The sequence below is a fragment of the Oryx dammah genome, unplaced genomic scaffold (assembly GCF_014754425.2).
Source record: "Oryx dammah isolate SB20612 unplaced genomic scaffold, SCBI_Odam_1.1 HiC_scaffold_11203, whole genome shotgun sequence".
Classification (NCBI taxonomy): domain Eukaryota; kingdom Metazoa; phylum Chordata; class Mammalia; order Artiodactyla; family Bovidae; genus Oryx; species Oryx dammah.
Window position 1 is genome coordinate 4,673,384 of NW_024080596.1, and position 18,610 is coordinate 4,691,993.

An 18,610-nucleotide genomic window follows, 5' to 3' on the forward strand; every position below is an offset into this window, starting at 1 on the left:
AACCTAGACAACATGTTAAAAAGCAGAGACCTTACTTTGCCAACAAAGGCCCATCTAATCAAGGCTATGGTTTTTCCAGTGGTCATGTATGGATGTGAGAGTTGAACTATAAACAGAGCTGAGCTCTGAATAATTGATGCTTTTGAACTGTGGTGTTGGAGAAGATTCTTGAGAGTCCCTAGGACTGCAAGGAGATCCAAGCAGTCCATCCTAAAGAAGATCAGTCCTGGGTGTTCTTTGGAAGGTCTGATGTTGAATCTGAAACTCCAATATTTTGGCCACCTGATGCAAAGAGCTGACTCATTTGCACTTGCAAAAGCCCCTGATGCTGGGAAAGACTGAAGGCAGGAGGAGAAGGGGATGAAAGAGGATGAGATTGTTGGATAGCATCACCAACTCAATGGATATGAGTTTGGGTAGGCTCTGGGAGTTGGTTTTGGACAGGGAGGCCTGGCGTGCTGAAGCTCATGGGGTCACGAGTCAGACACGACTAAGCAACTGAAATGAACTGAATTAAACAAGCATGATGGCTTATTACCCTTTTCAATGCTTAAATATTTGAATACACAAGTTTACATTTATTAGACAATTTACAGAGAGCTAAAAATGAATCAACAGCAAGACACATAGTGTTAGCTATACAAAAGAGCTATTACATGTGGTTTTTGTAAGGAACTGAGTAACTCACAGGAAAGATAGGACTTCAAATCACGTACACACACACAAAAAGCCTTGTTTAATGGCCACCCACTTACACAGAAGAAAACGGCTGCTTGTAAACCAGAAAAAAAAGCCCTTACCATACACTAAATCTTCTGACAATTTGATCTTGAGTGTTCTACTGTTTCACTAATGCTGGAGAAGCTGAAGTTGAACAAGCTCTAATACCTTGTTGAACAAACACCCAAAAAAGATGTCCTTTTCATTATAGGGGACTGGAATGCAAAAGTAGGAAGTCAAGGGATAACCTGAAATAACAGGCAAATTTGGCCTTGGAGTTCAAAATAAAGCATGGCAAAGGCTAATAGAGTTTTGCTAAGAGAACACACTGGTCATAGCAAACTCCCTCTTCCAACAACACAAGACTCTACACGTGGATGTCACCAGATGGTCAATTACAAAATCAGATTGATTATATTATTTGCAGCCAAAGATGGAGAAGCTCTATACAGTCAGCAAAAACAAGACTGGAATCTGACTGTGACTCAGATCATGAATTCCATATTGCAAAATTCAGAATTAAATTGAAGAAAGTAGGGAAAACCACTAGACCATTCAGGTATGACCTAAATCAAATCCCTTATGATTATACAGCAGAAGTGACAAATAGATGCAAGGGATTTGATCTGATAGACAGAGTGCCTGAGTAACTATGGACAGAGGTTTGTGACATTGTACAGGAGGTAGTGGTCAAGACTGACCCCAAGAATTAGAAATGAAAAAAGGCAAAATGGTTGTCTGAGGAGGCCTTAAAACAACTGAGAAAAGAAGAGAATCTAAAGGCAAAGGAGAAAAGGAAAGATATACCCATTTGAATGCAGAGTTCCAAAGAATAGCAAGGAGAAATAAGAAAGCCTTCCACTGTGACCAATGCAAACAAATAGAGGAAAAAAAATAGAATAGGAAAGACTAGAGATCTCTTCAAGAAAATAGAGATACCAAGGGGATATTTCATTCAAATATGAGCAGAGGACAGAAAAAGGACAGAAATGGTATGGGGCTAACAGAAGTAGAAGATATTAAGAAGAGGTGGCAAGAATATACAGAACTATGTAAAAAAGACCTTCAAGATCCAGTTAACCACAATAGTGTGATCACTTACTTAGAGCCAGACATCCTGGAATGCAAAGTCAAGTGGGCCTTAGGAAACATCATGACCAACAAAGCCAGTGGAGGTGATGGAATTCTATCTGAGCTATTTCAAATCCTAAAGGAAGATACTGTGAAAGTGATGCACTCGATATGCCAGCAAATTTGAAAACTCAGCATTGGCCACAGGATTGGAAAAGAAAAATTTTCATTCCAATCCCAAAGAAAGGCAGTGCCAAAGAATATTCAAACTACCACACAATTGCACCCATCTCACACACTAGAAAAATAATGCTCAAAATTCTGCAAGCCAAGTTTCAACAGTACTTGAACTGTGAACTTCCATATATTCAAGCTGGATTTAGAAAAGGCAGAGGAGGATCAAAGTGCCAACATCTATTGGATCATAGGAAAAGCAAGAGAGTTCCAGAAAACCATCTACTTCTGCTTTATTAATTACGCCAAAGCCTTTGACTGTGTAGATCACAACAAACTATGTATAATTCTTAAATAGATGGGAATATCAGGCCACCTTTTCTGCCTCCTGAGAAATCCGTATGCTGGTCAAGAAGCAATAGTTAGAACTGGACATGGAACAGCAGACTGGCCCCAAATCGGAAAAGGAGTTCATCAAGGCTTTATATTGTCACCCAGCGTATTTAACTTATATGCAGAGTACATCATGTGAAATGCCTGGCTGGATGAAGCACAAGCTGGAACCAAGATTGCTGGGAGAAATATCAATAACCTCAGATATGCAGGTGACACCATTCTTATGGCAGAAAGTGAAGAAATAAAGAGCCTCTTGTGAAAGTGAAAGAGAGTGAAAAAGCTGGCGTAAAACTCAACATTCCAAAAAATAAGATCATGGCATCTGATTCCATCAGTCTATGGCAAATAGAAGTGGGAACAATGGAAACAGTGAGAAACTTTACTTTTTGGCCTCCAAAATCACTGCAGCCATGAAATTAAAAGATGTTTGCTCCTTGGAAGAAAAGCTATGACCAACCTAGACAGTATACTAAAAAGCAGAGACATTAATTTGCCAGCAAAGGTCCATCCAGTCAAAGCTATGGTTTTTCCAGTAGTCATGTATGGATGTGAGAGTTGGACTGTGAAGAAAGCTGAGCGCGGAAGAATTGATGCTTTTGAACTGTGGTGTTGGAGAAGACTCTTGAGAGTCCCTTGGACAGCAAGGTGATCCAACCAGTCAATCCTAAAGGAGATCAAACCTGAATATTCACTGGAAGGACTGACGCTGAAGCTGCAACTCCAATACTTTGGCCACCTGGTGTGAAGAACTGACACATTGGAAAAGACCCTGATGCTGGGAAAGATTGAAGGCAGGAGGAGAAGTGGACAACAGAGGATGTGATGGCTGGATGGTGTCAGCAACTCAATGCACATGAGTTTGAGCAAGGTCTGGGAATTGGTGAAAGATGGGGAAGCCTGGCATGCTACAGTCCATGGGGTCACAAAGAGTCAGACAAAACTGAGTGACTGATCTGAAATGAACTGAACCTTCAGAACCATGAGAAATAAAAGTTTGTTGTTTATAAGCCAAAAAAAAGAAAGATCACTCATTTATATGAATCTTTTTGGCATTATTATCATTGCTTACAAAAAATTATATCTGTGGAGTTGAGACCAAAGTGTTTTACAGATATACATATATCTGCAAAATTTACCAGGAAATTTTCTTAAGATAAGTTTACTTCTACTTACAGTTCCAGCAGATATATATTAGAGTTTCTCTCCATAAGTATCCTCTATTAGAAGCACAAGCTGGAATCAAGATTGCCGGGAGAAATATCAATAACCTCAGATATGCAGATGACACCACCTTCATGGCAGAAAGTGAAGAGGAACTAAAAAGCCTCTTGATGAAAGTGAAAGAGGAGAGTGAAAAAGTTGGCTTAAAGCTCCACATTCAGAAAATTAAGATCATGGCATCTGGTCCCATCACTTCATGGGGAATAGATGGGGAAACAGTGGAAACAATGTCAGACTTTATTTTGGGGGCTCCAAAATCACTGCAGATGGTAACTGCCACCATGAAATTAAAAGATGCTTACTCCTTGGAAGAAAAGTTATGACCAACCTAGATAGCATATTGAAAAGCAGAGACATTACTTTGCCAACAAAGGTCCGTCTAGTCAAGACTATGGATTTTTCCAGTAGTCATGTATGAATGTGAGAGTTGGACTGTGAAGAAGGCTGAGTGCCAAAGAATTGATGCTTTTGAACTGTGGTGTTGGAGAAGACTCTTGAGAATCCCTTGAACTGCAAGGAGATCAGCCCTGAGTGTTCTTTGGAAGCAATGATGCTTAAGCTGAAGCTCCAGTACTTTGGCCACCTCATGCGAAGAGTTGACTCATTGGAAAAGACTCTGATACTGGGAGGGATTGGGGGCAGGAGGAGAAGGGGACGACAGAAGATGAGATGGCTGGATGGCATCACCGATGCGATGGACTTGAGTTTGAGTGAACTCTGGGAGTTGGTGATGGACAGGGAGGCCTGGCGTGCTGTGTTTCATGGGGTCGCAAAGATTTGTAGACGACTGAGCGACTGAACTGAACTGAATTCATTCTTTATATATAAAATGTATATATGTTTATTTCATTAATTGCATCTACTCTCATATATAAAGTTTAATGCACTTGATGCCACAGAGCAGAGCACTAACCAGAGAAACTAGGGCACCTAAACACATTATAGAGGTTATGGGTTTGTGGTGGATGGTTCTGAGAAATAACTAAGGAATCATAGACCAGACTTAATCAGATACTGTCAAGAATGGGGACCATTTAATGACAGAATTTCTTAATTCACTAATCTTAGAGGTGTGAGCATTTGTTTTCCATTGGAGTTTTCATTTTTAATAAAACATCAATGAGTCATATTAGTCAGAAGAGCAATTTTGGACATTCTTTTGTCTTTGTGATGTGGCCTTGTTCTTCCTTGTCTCAAACATGGTCATGGTATGGTTTTTCAGCATTTTGGGGGAATAGTATGGTTTGACTGTCAGCAAGCCTATTTTTCACATTTCTTTAGTAGGTTAGAGTCATTTGCTGATTGCCTCATCTGTGTAACTAAAATCAAACCTAATAATATTTAATAATACAAAAACTGAACAGTAAGAAAAGAGTGGAAAGAGGAAATACTCTAAATACACTAATACTATACTTACTATTTTAATTTTGTAGAAGAATAGATATTTTTGCAATACTTACAAAACTAAGGGTTTTATATAAACCTGTGAATATAACCTCTCAGCATAAGCCTTCCTAATTATCAGAATAATTGAACACAAATAAAGAGACAATATGTTAAAAAAACGACAGAAAATAGGAATTAAAATATAAGTAACAAGTGCATGTGGGCTCAGATGTGTCTGACACTTTGTGACCCCTATGGACTGTCACCTGCCAGGCTTCTCTGTCCATGAGATTTTCCAGGCAAGAACACCAGAAGTGTAAGGGAATGGGTTGCCGTTCCCTTCTCCACGGAATATTCCTGACCCAGAGATCGAACCTGAGTGTCCTGCATCTCCTGCATTGACAGGCAGATTCTTTTACCTCTGAGTCACCAAGGAAGTGATAATATTAATATTAAATATAGCTATTACAGCAGCACATGCCATTAAGGTTTTTCCTGTATTAAAAAGAGTAGATTTTCATATTATATAATGGTATCCAACATCAGTCAGTCAGTTAATTCAGTCAGTCACTCAGTCCTGTCCGACTCTTTGTGACCCCATTAACTGCAGTACACCAGGCCTCCTTGTCCATCACTGACTGCGGGAGTCTACCTAAGCTGACGTCCATTGAGTCGGTGATGCCATCCAACCATCTCATCTTCTATGTCATCCCCTTCTCCTCCTGCCCTCAATGTTTTCCAGCATCAGGGGCTTTTCAAATGAGTCAGCTCTTCACATCAGGTGGCCAAAGTATTGGAGTTTCAGCTTCAACATCAGTCCTTCCAATGAAAACCCAGGACTGATCTCCTTTAGGATGGACTGGTTGGATCTCCTTGCAGTCCAAGGGATTCTCAAGAGTCTTCTCCAACACCACAGTTCAAAGGCAGCAATTCTTTGGCGCTCAGCTTTGTTTATAGTCCAACTCTCACATCCATACATAACTACTGGAAAAACAATAGCCTTGAGTAGATGGACCTTTGTCAACAAAGTAATGTTTCTGCTTTTTAATATGCTGCCCAGATTGGTCATAACTTTCATTCCATGGAGTAAGTGTCTTTTAATTTCATGGCTGCACTCACCATCTGCAGTAATTTTGGAGCCCCCCCAAAATTAAGTCAGCCATTGTTTCCACTGTTTCCCCATTTATTTGCCATGAAGTGATGGGACTAGATGCCATGATCTTAGTTTTCAGAATGTTGAGCTTTAAGCCAACTTTTCCACTCTCCTCTTTCACTTTCATCAAGAGGCTCTTTAGTTATTCTTCACTTTCTGCCATAAGGGTGATGTCATCTGCATATCTGAGGTTATTGATATTTCTCCTGTCAATCTTGATTCCAGCTTGTGCTTCCTCCAATCCAACGTTTCTCTTGATATATTCTGCATATCTTAAATAAGCAAGGGGACAATATACAACCTTGATGTACTTCTTTTCCTATTTGGAACCAACCTGTTGTTCCATGTCCAGTTCTAACTGTTGTTTCCTGAACTGCATACAGGTTTCTCAAGAGTCATGTTAGGTGGTCTAGTTAGTGTTCCCATCTCTTTCAGAATTTTCCAGTTTATTGTGATCCACACAGTCAAAGGCTTTGGCATAGTCAATAAAGCAGATATAAATGTTTTTCTGGAACTCTCTTGCTTTTTTGATGATCCAGCAGATGTTGGCAATTTGATCTCTGGTTCCTCTGCCCTTTCTAAAACCAGCTTGAACATCTGGAAGTTCACAGTTCACGTATTGCTGAAGCCTGGCTTGGAGAATTTTGAGCATTACTTTACTAGCATGTGAGATGAGTGCAATTATGCTGTAGTTTGAGCATTCTTTGGCATTGCCTTTCTTTGTGATTGGAATGAAAACTGATCTTTTCCAGTCCTGTGGCCACTGCTGAGTATCCAACATAGTATGATATGAAGAATTATCTAAAATATACCATATTTATTGAAAATAAAAAGATGGGAAAAGACATATTGACACGTATATAATAAAGATACAGACACAGTGGTCAGATCTAAATATTAGCAAATGAATTCTGCTCAAAGTTTTAAATAAAGGATTTTTCTAACACTAAAATGTGTTATTTACAATGAACTTGTCAGTGATGATCTTTTTGTTCACTTTATTGTAAAATAATAAGAGCATTCATAAAAATGGAGGAAACCACACTTACAGGAAACATAAATCTAAATCTTTGAAGAGGAAAATTTAGAGAAGACTGTATTGCTAAAATGAGTGCACTAACCAAACTATCTACAGATTAATTGCAATCTCTATCAAAATGCCAATGGCATTTTTTACAGAAATAGAAAAAAAAAATCCTAAAGTTATTATGGAATTACAAAAACTCCAAGTGGTCCAAATAATCTTCAGAAAGAATCACAAAGCTGGAGGTATCACACTTAACTTCAAAATATGTCAACATTACAAAGCTGCAGTAGTTAAAGCTGTAGTGTTCTTGCTCTAAGACATACAGTCCAATACAATAGAGAACCCAGAAATAAACCCATGCATATAAGGACTTCCTGTACTTATGATGCGGTCATCTCCTGGCAAACTCATTGTTAAGTTGAAAATATTCTAAATTAAACCTGCAATTATGCAGCTAACCTATCAGTCAGGATCAGCATAACTTAGGTTACCTTAAACATGCTCAGAATACTTAGATTATAGTTGGGCAAAGTCATCTAACACAAAGATTATTTTATAATAAAGTATCTAATGTCTTGTAAATAATTCATTAAAACTGTACTGATAGTGACAAACAATGGGTACAGAACAGTTGTAAGTGTTTTGGTTATTTCCCCTTGCAACTGCTTAACTTCCTAGTTGCTGTGGCTTGCTGCCACTGTACCAAATATCTCTACCCTTGGGAAAAATCAAAATTCAAAGTACATTTTCTACTGAATGTATATTACTTTCCTTTCATTGTTAAGATGAAGAATTGTAAGTTGAACCACTGCAACTCAGTGGTTGTCTGTAGAGCCAAGTGATCCTTACCAAGGGTGCCAGAAGTATACAATGGGGAAAGAAATCTGTTCAATAAAGTGTTGGGAAACTTTACTTACATACAGGCAGAAAGTGAAGAGGAACTAAAAAGCCTCTTGATGAAAGTGAAAGAGAAGAGTGAAAAAGTTGGCTTAAAGCTCAGCATTCAGAAAACGAAGATCATGGCATCCGGTCCCATCACTTCATGGGAAATAGATGGAGAAACAGTTGAAACAGTGACAGATTTTATTTTGGAAGGGCTCCAAAATCACTGCAGATGGTGACTGCAGCCATGAAATTAACAGACACTTACTGCTTGGAAGAAAAGTTATGACCAATCTAGATAGCATATTCAAAAGCAGACATTACTTTGCTGACTAAGGTCCGTCTAGTCAAGGCTATGGTTTTTCCAGTGGTCATGTATGGATGTGAGAGTTGGACTGTGAAGAAATCTGAGCACCAAAGAATTGATGCTTTTGAACTGTGGTGTTGGAGAAGACTCTTGAGAGTCCCTTGGACTGCAAGGAGATCCAACCAGTCCATTCTGAAGATCAGCCCTGGAATTTCTTTGGAAGGAATGATGCTTAAGCTGAAACTCCAGTACTTTGGCCACCTCATGCGAAGAGTTGACTCACTGGAAAAGACTTTGATGCTGTGAGGGATTGGGGGCAGGAGGAGAAGGGGACGACAGAGGATGAGATGGCTGGATGGCATCACTGACTCTATGGACGTGAGTCTGAGTGAACTCCGGGAGAGATGGTGATGGACAGGGAGGCCTGGCGTGCTGCGATTCATGGGGTCGCAAAGAGTCGGACACGACTGAGCGACTGAACTGAACACAAAGAATAAAATTTTATCTTTTTATTACATCATTCAAAAAAGTAAAAATCGAGTGGGCTGACGGCCTGGGCCTGGCGCTCAATTTAAACACTGAAAGCCTGGCTGCTGGTGAACTCCGGAAACGAAACATTCGCCTGGCAGGCCATGCTGCTTGCAGCGCCGCTCTTCCCTGAATCGACCCTTTTGCCTCCATTTGCCAACCTCCTCTAGCTGAGCCTGCGCTCCGAGGGCTGAGGCCTGCTGCTGAGAGACAGAGGAGCGGCATGGCGGGCGGCGCGGAAGGCGGGCGGCGCGGAAGGCGGAAAGGGACTCGCGCCTGATAGCATGTGTTCCTGCTCCTGGAATATTTAAAGGATGCATCAAAGAAGATGAAAAGTGGGCTTGTGTTTATAAAACTGGCTAACCCACGTTCAGGGGAAGGAGCCATTTACTTGTTGAATATGTGTCTACCGCAGCTGTTTGAAATAAAAATTTTCAAGGAAAAAAATAATTCTTGGTTTATAAATGATTCAGTTCAAGCAGGAGGTCTTCTTCATTTGCCACACCTATGGACTCTCTACTTCTCCACTACCTTATAATGGCCAATAAAGAGGGAAAGTTTCAGCCCCTGGATCAAGTTGTGATTGATGACATATTCCCAGATTGCAACTTGTTGGTGAAATTTCCTGAACTTGAGAAGTTACTTGGACATGTGACAGAGGAGAAAGAAATAGACAAGAAGAAATACTACACGTACAGCAAAGAGAAGACATTAAAATGATTTGAAAAAAAAAAAAAAAAGGTTAATGAGACTATGGCAGCATTAAAAACCAATAAGGTAAACGTCAGTGCCAGGGTACAGTCTATTGCGTTTTTCTCTAGTGTCCAGGTTTCCAGTGACAAGGATGAGTATTACGTCCATTATGCCCATGGTCTGATATCTGATACATCCCTAAACAATTAAGTGATAACTTATCTAAATATTTAAAGCTTACAGAACCTCCAGCTTCAGTGCCAAACCCTCCATAGAAGAAAGCAAATTTATCAGATAAGCCTGTAGAAGCAAAACAATATTACACTAAGTTTAATTGTAAAGATTTCAAGACTGTGAAGAAAAATAGTAAAATGACCACAACTCAGAAGGCTTTTGGAGAAGGAAATGGCAACCCACTCCAGTGTTCTTGCCTGGAGAATCCTAGGGACAGAGGAGCCTAGTGGGCTGCCGTTTATGGGGTTGCACAGAGTCGGACACAACTGAAGCGACTTAGCCGCAGCTGCAGCATAAAGCTTTGACTAAAGTTGACAAGAGTGGAATGAAAAGTGTTGATTCCTTTTTTGGTGCTAAACATGTTAAAAAAAAATTGAAATGATTTGGACCTTTGAAAGTGAAATTGAGCGAAAATATCTGCTTTCTTCATGTCCCACTTTCATCCTTCCTCCTTGCCACCATACTTCCGAACCCTTAATTACCACTTTTTGAAAAAAGGTAGGATGAGAGCAATTTTCAGATTCACTGGAACATTTCTTTGAATTTGAATTTTGTGTTTCCTGAAAAAAAATATGGGAAAGTAATTGTGAAACATCATGGCTTATAGCCTTTGGAGTTTTATTTAACATCATGAAAAATAATCAAGTAAATAGAATTAACCTTTAGCATCACAAATTGCTCAATAAACTGACGTGACCAAAAAAAGAAAAAAAAAAGTAAAAATCAACTCAACAGGGGATTAAAAGCATCAAATTAAGGTTTGAAGATATAAAATTCAGAGAAGAGAACTGCAGACAACTTCAGGACATTGATCTTGGCAATATTTATTTTTGGATTTGACATTCAAAGCACAGGCAACAAAAGCAAAAATAGATAAGTAAAATTCCATCAAATTAAAAAGCTTTTTCACACACAGCAAAAGAAAATTAATAGAGTAAAATGTAAATCTATGGAATGGAAAGAAATATTTGCAAGCATGGAGAATTGGACATGACTTGGAGACGGAACAACAACTTATCCATAAGGTGTTAATGTTCAAAATGTATAAGGAATTCCTACTGTTCAAGAAGCAAAAATCCCAAGAACTGAACTGAAAAAAAAAAAAAAAGACTAAAGATTTGAATAGACTTTCTCTAAAGAAAATGTATAATTAACCAATAGCTATATGAAAAATGCTCAACATCATTAATCAACAGGGAAAAGCAAATCAAAATAATGAGCTACTACTTCACAGCTGTTAGTTAGCATTAGTTGCTCAGTCATGTCTGACCTGTGATCTCATGGATGGTAGCCCACCAGGCTCCTCTGTCCATGGAATTTTCCAGGCAAGAATACTAGAGTAGGTTGCCATGCCCATCTACAGAGGATCTTCCTGACCCAGTTAGGATGTATGGAAATATCATTAACACTTCATCAAAAGAAAGATAACAAGTGTAGGAGAGGATGCAGAGAAAGTGGAATCATCAATATTGATGAGAATGTAAAATGGGGCAGCTGCTGTGAAAAACTGGAGAGTCCTCCAAAAATTAAAAATATAACTGCTATAAGACTTAGCAATCGTGCTAAGCATTTATCCAATGGGATCAAAATTTGGATCTTGAAGAGCTATTTACACTCCTATGCTCATTGGAGCACTATCCACAGTAACCAAGGTATGGAAGCAACTTAAATGTCCATTAACAGGTGAGTGCATAAAGAAAATGTGTTATATACACACAAATATCACTGTCATAAAAAATGGAAATCCTGCTATAAGTACAATGCCGATGAACCTTGAGGACAGTATGCTAAGCCAATCACAGAAGAACAAATATTTACACTTAAATGAGGTATTTAAAATAATAAAACTCATCAAGGCATAGAGTAACATTGTGGTTTCCAGTGGCTGTGATGAGGGCAAAATGAAAAGTTGCTATTCAAATCTAAAGTTTCAGCTGTGAAAGATGAGTAAGTTGTAGAGGTCTGCTGTACGACACTGTGTCTGTAATTAACAATGCTACACTGTATATTAACAACATTGTATTTTATATTTAAAAGTTTATTAAGATTCTAGTGCTCAGTCATGTTCTACTGTGGCTCCGAGGACTGTAGCCCACCAGGTTTCTCAGTTCATGCAATTTTCCAAGCAAGAATACTGGAGTGTGATGCCATTTCCTACTCCAGGGGATTTTCCAGACCTATGGATGAAATCTGCGATTTGCCTCAACTGCGTTGGCAGGCAGATGCTTTCCCACTTAGCCACCTGGGAAACCGAAGACTCTAGATCTCCTGTTAAACGTTTTAACTACAATACAAATAAAAAAATAAAAAGAAAGCCAAGGAATGCTGGCAGCAACCAGTAATTAGAAGAAACAAGAGAAAGATTCCTGCACAGTCCTTCTGAAAGGAATTCAAGCTTGCCAACACCTTGATTTTGAACTTCTGACCTATGGATCAGCGAGGGAATAAACAGCGAGGAAATAAATTTTAGTGGTTTTATGTCACCTAGTCTGTGGTAATTGGTTATAACAGCCACACAAAACTAATACACTGTATAGTGGAAATAGAGAATATACTGTCTTGCTAATACACTAATGAACAAGTTGGTAACACACTAAAGAATGAATTTTAGTTGTTTTATGTAACCAGTTCTTGTGGTCATTGGTTTTAACAGCCATGGAAAACTGATACACAGTATAATGAAAATAGAGAATACCCTGGCTTTAGGGCTGGAAGAACAGTCACATATTGTGACTGTTACATTTCTCTGAATCTTAAATTCTGTTATTTGGGAGAAGTATCTCTATTTTGTGAGCTTTTAAAACAAAAGTCATACTACCAATTGCAATTGTGACACATCCTTGATTGATAAAAGCATACCAATTAAAAGATAATTTTGCCTTTTATCCTAAAAGATGAAAGGATGAAGCTTTGCCAGATTCTTTTTCTATATCTTTTGAGAGAGTTATATGGTATTTCTTCTGAAGTGCGTTGCTATGGTGATTTTCATTTATTGAATTTAAGATTTTGAACTAACCTTGTGTTCCTAGGATAACCCCATTTGGCCATCATGTATAATGATCTTTATTTATTGCTATATTTGGTTTACTAATATTTCATTAAGGATATCTGAAGCTATATTTCTGAGGATATTGATCTCTAGAAGTTTTCAGAATCACTTGTAAAATCTTTGAATTTGTTTTTGTTATGGTAAAACTGATTTTAATTCTTAGTAAGTAAATTATGTCAGAGAAGGCAATGGCACCCCACTCCAGTACTCTTGCCTGGAAAATCCCATAGACAGAGGAGCCTGGTAGGCTGCAGTCCATGGGGTCGCTAAGAGTCGGGCACAACTGAACGACTTCCTTTTCACTTTTCACATTTCATGCACTGGAGAAGGAAATGGCAACCCACTCCAGTATTCTTGCCTGGAGAATCCCAGGGACAGAGGAGCCTAGTGGACTGCTGTCTATGGGGTCACACAGAGTTGGACACGACTGAAGTGACTTAGCAGCAGCAGCAAGTAAATTATGTAGTTTGTCTTCTATGGAATTCACTCATTTCACTCTAAGATATCAAATTTACTGGCAAAACTAGATAACTGATACTCATTAGTAGCCTTTAATGTCCTTAAAACCTATGGAAATATTCTTTTTCTCATTTACTCATGGCAATTATGGTATCATATACCTATTTATTTTAAAGATCTTTTCAGAGATCTATTATTATTGATCAAAGTAGAAATATTGAGTTTCACTGAAGCTTTTCTGTTGTTTTTTCTTCTCATGACCTTAGTGATTTCTGCTCTTATCTTTATTATTTTATTATTTCTTCCTGCATTTATTTGTCTTCTTTTTCTAGTTTTTAAGGTGGAATTTTTTGCTTACTAATTTTGTCTTTTGTATAAGCATTTAATATAACATTTTTCCCAAGCACTGTTTTCTCTGTCTCACAAATATTAAGATTTTGTGTTTCCATTATTACTAAATCAGAATATTTAACATTTTCCTTGTGTTGTGTGTATATGTGTAAGGTAATAAACACAGAGACAAAGGAGAGAAAAGAAATTGAGAATTCTGAATACTTGAAACTTGAATTATTAGCCTTTTGAGCTACTTTTTCACATTAATCATGCATTTATTTCTCATAACAGAATTATGGTATAGATATTATTAATACTCTTGTACTGCAGATAAATAATTGCTTAATATTCCTATCTTGAAATTGGTAGATTATTACAGTAAGAAATTTGATATTATGCCAAATCAAGGAGAAAATCTTTCTATTATATCTTAATTCTCTGTACATCTGCTGGAAATTATAATAATAAAATTTTGATCTTCTAGATATATTTCTAGATATTTTTATTATTTCTGTTTATTTTTATTGTTGTACTAAATTCTGATAAAAATCCTCAAGTTGCTTTTTAACTATTTCATCATATTCTCAGAAGAATTCATTTTCATTTTGAAAGTTTTAAGAAAGAAAGAGGTAGGCTCTTGTATATGCTTTTATAAAATTAGGAGGGTAGATTATTGTAGCAACATAAAGAAAATCATGAGTAAAACAGTTATTTAAGAAATTATCTGAGTTGATCATTTGATTCCCATTGAAACATAAAACGAAGGCCATACTAGGAATGTGGCAATACACAAGTCTATTAAATGAATGCAGTTGATGTCTGTGGGAAGGTGTTTGCCTGAATCAAGTGTGCTAGATTCATTCTTATTATTAAAATCTGATTTTTAATAATTGATTGCACATTATTTTTGTTCATTGATCTCTATGTTTTGTCTCTTCCTTGTTCTCTATTTTTTTCCTTCACTGACATTTGCTCTTGTTTTGTTGATATATCCCTTTCTCTTTAATGTATCAAGTTTTTCAGATACTTGAATGATTTTTTGTTGTTGTTCAATCTATTCTTGTTCTAACTTCAGCAATTTTTATATCTTTTTAAAAGCTGTATTCATTGTTATGTGTCCTCACAAGTTGAGGAAATAAAATATATTTGTGCTTTTTTTTTTTTTTTCTAAAAAGATACATCTTCTTTTGAAAGACATAAAAGTAATTCTAATTCTCTTGGTGAAGAATATAAATGAATCAAACATGATTTTGTGCTAGTCAGTAACACAGAACCAAATGAAATGTTTTGAATCATCTTATTAGTAAAAATCCCCTTTTTTTCTGAGTAAGAAACCATACTTGTATCTTAACCTTTATAGAATGAAGAAGACTCTGCCCTCTCCACCCCATTTTGAGGGAAGATAGGAGTTTAAATATGTGCAAGTAACTCTGTGAAGGGCTAAAAATAATTTTGGAAACTAGAAAACTAACTTATTTGCATTTCTTTAGCTTGCCATAAGCCCACATGGTCTTTTCTTTAAGAAATGAGAAGGTTTTATTAAACAGAGATTTTTACTTAAAATTAAAATTAGAATATTTCTGACTTATTCATTAGTGCAGCTATTGTACTTTTTTCAGACCACTGTGCTGTGCTATACTTAGTTGCTTAGTTGTGTCAGACTCTTTGCAATCTCATGGACTCATAGTATATAGCAACAGTCATTATTATAACTATTTTGCTTATAAAATCTAGATCTTTGTCATATCTTTATATCAGTCTTTCAAAGCAACCTAATCTATTCTCTATAGATGATATATGTGTATGTATAAATTATTTATCATAATGTATTTCTCTATAGCAAATGTTTAGGGAAAGTGATATTTAAGTATTTCTTAAAGTTGGAGATTAATTTATATATTGACCATAAAAGGAATAAGCCTTTCATAGTCTATGTCTGATATTTGTTCCATATTCTGGTATTTGGTCTTAAAATTTCTACTCAGATTAAGTGGTGTGGTATATGAACTAAGTTTTCACATATATCCAGACTCACTTTTGTTTTCTTTTGCTTCTCAAAGCCACTGAATCAGATTTTCATTTTTTTTCCTACTTCTTTAGTTGTTTGGACTTGATGTTATGCCCCATTTAAAATGGGACTTTTCTTTATTGTTAAATTAGAGCCACAGAGAAATTAACCTCATTCTATTTGATATTGCTAGATTTGTCCTTGGGTTTTCCATTGATATTGATTTTTGAGGAGAGAAAAGAGATCCAGAATGAGGGATCTCCTTTTGTCCAGTGGCTTACCCTGACCTCTGAAATGAATGATTGTAATGGAGCTCTACCATAGTCTCTGCTATTGATTTCTTACAACCCAGAAACACTGTAGTACAATTGGAGGCTGGGAGTCATTTTAATGTCTTCTTCCATTTGGCCTCATTGAATCTAAGACTAGAATAAACTGCTTAAAGCAGATTCTGTGTTTGGAATTTGGTTTCATTTTTAAAACTACTTTGAGAGTTTATTCATTGTAATGTATTCCTTTGTCTCAGTCAGTACTTAGGAGGAGAGGATTCATATGCCTGCCCTCAAGTTGTCATTTTTCTTAGAAGTATAATTTATCTTGTTTTGACATCTCGTCATCAAACACTAACATTTGTTATTTGGCTGTTTCACGTTAATACAGTGATAGTCCCAGGAGCTATCAGAGTTTATGGGACAATTTTATCTTCCTATAAATTGTCCCAGGGCAGTATGCATTTCCAGACTCCTAGGCTGTCACTTTTCAATACTTTATGTCTCCAGATACCAGTCAATTTCCTCCTACTATTTTCCTGACTCTAATATGCTGAGAGATTATATAATAGGTATTAAATTTGTCTTTTCTAGAATGAGTTTCACAAAGATGCTTCTAGGATAGGGAGAATTTTCTTCAATTATAAACTGTCAGGACTGTTTCTGGGGGCATTTAATAAGATTTTTTTTTCACTTTTTTTCTTGTTTATTGTCACATGAACTTTTAACCAAAAATTCAGACCTCATTTGGAGAACTATTATTCTACAGTTCTTAACTGTACTCCATAATGACCAAACAGAAAACATCATCTGAATTCTGTCTGTGACAGATACTAAAATAGGGATGACAGAAATACTGAAAGATTTAATTCAATACCTGTTTCAACATGAATGTTCAGGCAAATAGAAATCAGCAAAGAATCCTTTATACATAAACAACTTTATTTCATAAAAAATCATAATTATTCACTGTCATCAGGCTGCTTTGATAGATAATGAATGGGGATGCTAAGATAAAAAGGATATTCATGTTTTCTGTGCAGCCCAATTGTTTATTTTTTTAATTCATTTTTTTATTGAAGCATAATTGCTTTACAGAATTTTTTTGCTTTCTGTCAAACCTCAACATTAATCAGCCATTCTGCTGCTAAGTTGCTTCAGTCGTGTCTGACTCTGTGTGACCCTATAGACGGCAGTCCACCAGGCTCCACCATCCCTGGGATTCTCCGGGCAAGAACAGTGGAGTGGGTTGCCATTTCCTTCTCCAGTGCATGAAAGTGAAAAGTGAAAGTGAAGTTGCTTAGTCATGTCCGACTCTTTGCGACCCCATGGACTGCAGCCTACCATGCTCCTCTGTCCATGGGATTTTCCAGGCAAGAGTACTGCAGTGGGGTGCCATATAGGTATATATATGTCCCCTCCCTTTTGAACATCCGTCCCATTTCCCTCCCCATCCCACCCCTGTAGGTTGATACAGAGCCCCATTTTGAGTTTCCTGAGCCATACAGCAAATTCCCATTGGCCATTTATTTTACATATGGTAATATAAGTTTCCATGTTACTATTTCCATACAGTTCACCCTCTCCTCCCCTATCCCTATGTCCATAAGTCTATGTCTGTTTCTCCATTGCTGCCCTATAAATAAATTCTTCAGTATCATTTTTCTAGATTCCATATATGTGCATTAGAATACAATATTTATCTTTCTCTTTCAGACTCACTTCACTCTGTATAATAGGTTCTAGGTTCAACCACCTCATCAGAACTGACTCATATGTGTTCCATTTTATGGCTGAGTAATATTCCATTGTGTATATGTACCACAACTTCTTTATCCATTCCTCTGTCAATGGACATCTAGGTTGCTTCCATGTTCTAGTTATTGTAAACAGTGCTGCAATGAAAAATGGGATACATGTGTCTTTTTCAGTTTTGGTTACCTCAGAGTATATGCCTAGGACTGGGATTGCTGGGTCTTATGGTGGTTTTATTTCTAGTATTTTGCTATCTTCCATAGTTCATTTCAGTTCTGTCACTCAGTTGTGTCTGACTCTTTGGGACCCTATGGACTGCAGCACACTAGGCTTCCCTGTCCATTGCCAACTCCCAGAGTTTACTCAAACTCAGGTCCATTGAGTTGGTGATGCCATCCAACCATCTTATCTTTCGTCATCCCCTTCTCCTCCTGCCTTCAATCTTTCCCAGCATCAGGGTCTTTTCAAATGAGTCTGCTCTTCATATCAGATGGCCAAGCTATTGGAGTTTCAGCTTCAGCATCAGGGCTTCCAATGAATATTCAGGACTGATTTATTTTAGAATGGGTTGATTGGATCTCCTTGCAGTCCAAGGGATTCTCAAGAGTCTTCTCCAACACCACAGTTCAAAAGCATCATTTCTTCGGCGCTCAGGTTTCTTTATAGTCCAATTCTCACATCCATACATGACTAATGGCAAAACCATAGCTTTGACTAGATGGACCTTCATTGGCAAATTTATATAGCCACTATGGAAAGATCTGTCTTCCTTCCAAAGTGGCTGTATCAATTTACATCCCCACCAACAGTGCAAGAGTGTTTCCTTTTCTCCACACCCTCTCCACACCCTCTGTAGACTTTTTGATGATGACCATCCTGACCAATGTGAGGGGATATCTCATTGTATGATTTGCATTTCTCTAATAATGAGCAAGGAGATCCAAC

At 37.4% G+C, this 18,610-nt stretch overlaps 1 pseudogene; it reads left to right on the forward strand.

The window, feature by feature from the left end:
• Window positions 1-9,088: 9,088 nt before the first annotated feature.
• On the forward strand, window positions 9,089-9,943 carry LOC120860799 (annotated as a pseudogene).
• The last annotated feature ends 8,667 nt before the right edge of the window (window positions 9,944-18,610 follow it).